We start from the raw sequence: 4,566 nt of genomic DNA, 5'->3' as shown, positions 1-4,566 counted from the left end.
CGGAAGCGTCGCAAGGGGTACGGCGTTGGTCGGTGCACGAGTCCTAGGCCTGGGTAGGACCTGGTTAAACCCAGTTACGGGTGGTTCCCCCACGGGGTACGTGTGCTGGCGGTCTGTTCAACATCTTCATCAATGACCTTTGAGTTAGGGGGGATAAGTTGGCCAACCCTCAGCAAGTTTGCTGATGATACGAAGTTGGGAGGATTGGCTGACAAGCCTGAAGGCTGTGCTGCCATTCAGCGAGACCTGGACAGGCTGGAGAGCTGGGCAGTAAGAAACCGGATGAGGTTCAACACAAGCAAGTGTAGGGTCTTACACCTAGGGAGGAATAATTGCATGCACCAATACAGGCTGGGGAGTGAGCTGCTGGAGAGGAGCTCTGCAGAGAGGGACCGTGGGCGGTCCTGGTGGACGACAGGTTGGCCATGAGCCAGCAGTGTGCCCTCGTGGCCAAAAGGCCAATGGCATTCTGGGGTGCATTAAGAAGAGCGTGTCCAGCAGGTCGAGGGAGGTGATCCTCCCCCTCTACTCTGCCCTGGTAAGGCCTCATCTGGAGTACTGTGTCCAGTTCTGGGCTCCCCAGTACAAAAAAGACAGGGATCTCTTGCAAAGAGTCCAGCGGAGGGCCACAAAGATGGTGAAGGGCCTGGAGCATCTCCCCTGTGAAGAAAGGCTAGGTGAACTGGGTCTGTTTAGCCTTGAGAAAAGAAGACTGAGAGGGACCTGATCCAGGTTTATAAATATCTGAGGTGTGGCGGCCATAGTGGCGAGGCCAGTCTCTTTTCAGTGGTACGTGGAGACTGGACGAGGGGAAACGGACATAAGCTGCAGCATAGGAAGTTACGCATGAATGTGCGTAAGAACCTCTTCACGGTGAGGGTGACGGAGCACTGGAACAGGCTGCCCAGGGAGGTTGTGGAGTCTCCTTCTCTGGAGATATTCAAGTCTCGCCTGGACGCCTACCTGTGCGACCTGGTGTAGGGAAGCTGCTTTGGCAGGGGGGTTGGTCTCGATGATCTCTAGAGGTCCCTTCCAACCCCTACAATTCTGTGATTCTGTGGTTCTGTGATTCTTTGGTGCTTGACCTCAGGAGGTTGTCCTTAATGAAAGGAAAAATTAAGCAGGGAAAAAAAACCCAAACCTGTAACAAGAAAACAAAACTAATTTAATTTCTTCTTACATTGTGCTATTCTCAAATCAAAATCAAAATACTGTTGGTATTTTTCTGTTTTGAAGAAGTGCAATTGACACAAAGATTTTACAGCATACTTTGACATTTAAAACGCAGCTTCCTGTGCTTGCATTCATGCATGGTTTCCTGAATGAAAGGTGGTAAGTAAACACTCACTGCTGTTTTCCTGTGCACAGGATGGGATTTGTTATACACAGGGGCAAGTTGCTTCTGTAACCTGAAAACCCCTTGCCCTAATACGTCAGCAAGTGCTGGGAAAGGAGGCAGGGCTTTTCCTTCTGACCCAGTCTTGGCATTTAGAGCTATTGGCCATGGCATGGGAGGTGACGGTTTGTTTCCTGCTACTCACCCCCTCCAGGTGTCAGAACAGTGCTCAGTGGAGCACTTGTCCTGCTCTGCAGCTCAGTGTTTCATTTTGTCATGGTAGTATGAGCTGGCTCAGAAAAGGATGCTATGCTGTACTCCAGACTGGTTTTCCTGAGTGGGGAAGGCAAAATCCAAACAGCTTTACACTCTGTGCTGAAAGAATTGGAGTGCCACAGCTGAGGCCAGACTTCCACTGTCCTTAGTGAGCACTTGAACCAGTCATGTAGTTGGGTGGAAACACCTTTCTTCTCTTACCAGAGGGCATGTGTTTGGAGATCTTGTCTAATCCTACTCACAAGGTCAAGCTCAGCAAGGAGGAAAAGGTTTAGACCCTGAGGGGTGCTCGTGAGGCTGAGCAGGGTGGTTCATTGGCATACCTGCACAGAGGGCTCTCAGCCATGCACAGCAGTAGAACAAAAGGGGACAGAAATTCTTTTGTCAAATGCAGACCCTGGCAGAGTTCAGATCTCAGGAAAGGTGAGGTGTAAGCACCAGAACTGTATTCATGAACCAGGCATTGTGCCTGTTCACAGCAACCTGCTCTGACTGCAACCCCTGTACCCATCAGCTGCCTCATGACTCAGTCCCACTGTTCTTGTCTCCTCCTTCTTCCCTTGGTATGTTTTAGAAATCCTATTTTAATGCTGAAGCAAGTCTCCAGAGGTTAACTTGGACATTCAGCTCCAGACAAAGTTCACAGTACCAGTCCACAGTACCACAGAAGCCTCCTACCTGCCTATGCCCTTCCTCATGCTTCATGACTGATGCCATGCCTGGACTGCAAGCCCTGCCGAGGAACCTTGCTTTCTTCTGGGGCTGAAAATTCAGAATTGTGGTCATCACCAAATCCTCCTGCACAGCAGGAGGTGGTGGGAGCAGGGGAGGCCTTGGCCCAGCCCCTTGTTCACAGAGGCAGGGCTGCAGTAAGCAGAGCCCAGGCTGGCTGCACAACACATCTGTGGCTGGCAGGCAGCTGGCCATGGCAGGTGCTGTTCCTGTACATGGAGGAGAGCCTAACAGAGGGCTTAAAGCTGGGCTGGACCTGCTTAGATGGCAGACCGATGTTGTGTGAAGTGCTAGCTGCATTCCTGCTACCTATCTTCTAAAATCCTGAGTTCTAAAGTATGTTACAGCTGCCCTTTGGCATGGCTTTTTGGTAATAAGGCAATAGGCAGAGCTGTAGGATGCATAGATTGTTTGGCAGAAAAAGCAGCAGAGCTGTGCAAAGCTGTGCTCACATGGAGGACCACATTTTCCACATGGGTGCTGAGGTGCTCCCAGCTGCAGCTGTCAGCTTGGTGTTGTACCCCAGCTCATCACCCCACCATCGAGTAGGTTTGGAGTGAGCCCAGTGCCGTGACAGAGGAGCTTTAGCTGAGCCAAGAACTCAGACCAAGAATTCCTGCCGCAGAGATGACAGGCAGAAAACAAATGAAAAGTGAAAGATGGATGTGACGGAATGAGCTGTGAAGTGACAGCCTTGTGACTGGTTCTGACTTATTTCCTTTCTGAGATCCAAAGCTGAGTGCCTCATAAATTCTAAAGACATCAAATCTGTAACTAACATATCAGAAACCATCCTAGATCTCTGGAAATTTAAGGAATGGTGACTGTAACCAGAAAGTAAGAGAGAACATGGAACAAGTCCTCACACCAGAGTGCTCTTTGGGGTATTTATTTCAGCTTTGACGTTGGAGGCTGAGCCAGCATACTGACACACTTGTGAGCACTGGGGGTCACCTAGGGACTATAGTCAATTCTAACATGGACCTACAACTGATGACTGGATGTTACAGACGGTTCTTAAAACCCCTGTGATCCTCAGGCAGATGGCTGGCACAGCTCTCACGCTCCACAGCCATGGGCGCATGGTACCCTGGTTTGGCAGAGGGCTGCAGGCCTTTATGGGGGAACCTAAACTGAGAGCAGCTGTGCCAGGCCTGCAGGGGAGCCCACCCAGCGCCATGCGGTGCTGCTGAGGGCCTAAAGCTGGGAGAACAGGCCAGGAAGGTTGTAGCCCAAAGCAGCTGCTGGGGCAGAACTGATCAGCTGAGGAACCCCTCTCTGTCACAGCTTCATGAAACCTACTCCTGGCCACAGCCCTGGGTTGGGCCTGGCATTGCTCTTCCTCCAGGCTTTTGGTGGTTTTTTTTTTTGTTGTTGGTGGGTTTTTTTTGGTCCTTTCCTTCCTGGAAAAGAAGTTGTCATGGTTTCATGATTTTGTTGATCACATCTGTTGGGATGTGACGACGGCCATCTTGCCACTTTATACCTAGGAACTGAATTTCCTGGGCAGGCCCTTTCACTTTGCTTCGCTTAATAGCGAAACCAGCACGCAGAAGGGTCTGGATTATTTGCTCTCCTTTCTCAAAAACTTCCTTTGCATCACCTCTTTCCTTGTGCTCTGCACAGCGGACACCTCTCCAAGTCAGGGTCCAGTCAGCACAGTCACGATATCACGCATTTACAGTTCATGCAGCCAGGGCCACTCTCATCTGGTGGGTTCAGCTTGCGCAGTTTATGCTGACGGATCTCCCGCACTAAGGTATAGAAGGCATCTTCAACGCCCTGTCTGGTTTTGGCTGACGTTTCTATGTAGGGGATCCCATAACTCCGGGCCAGGTCCTGCGCTTGCTGGGTCTCCACTGTCCGTGCTGGCAGGTCACATTTATTTCCCACCAGCACCATGGGAACATCATCTGAGTCTTTCACCCTCTTGATCTGCTCCCTGTACTGGTGGATGTCCTCAAAGGACTTGGTGTTGTTAATGGCAAAGACGCACAGGAATCCTTCCCCCGTTCTCATGTACTGGTCTCGCATGGCACTGTACTCCTCTTGTCCTGCCTCCACCGATGGGGACGCACCCACCCCATCCCCTTCTCCCCAAGCTTTCTGATAGGCTTGAGGCTATGGCACAGCCCTTCTTCCAGCACCTCACTGTTCCAGTGCAGCTTGGATCAACCCATGGCAAATGGTTGGGCTATGTTTGGTTTGGGTTTGAGTTGTTG

General features: G+C 51.0%; 1 pseudogene; it reads right to left on the bottom strand.

Annotated features, from left to right (window-relative positions):
* Nucleotides 1-3,932: 3,932 nt before the first annotated feature.
* LOC100547350 overlaps nt 3,933-4,566 on the bottom strand; it is a 1,274-nt pseudogene continuing 640 nt past the window's right edge.

This window comes from Meleagris gallopavo, chromosome 1, assembly GCF_000146605.3.
Source record: "Meleagris gallopavo isolate NT-WF06-2002-E0010 breed Aviagen turkey brand Nicholas breeding stock chromosome 1, Turkey_5.1, whole genome shotgun sequence".
Taxonomy (NCBI): Eukaryota; Metazoa; Chordata; class Aves; order Galliformes; family Phasianidae; genus Meleagris; species Meleagris gallopavo.
This window is presented reverse-complemented; position numbering and strand designations above follow the sequence as displayed.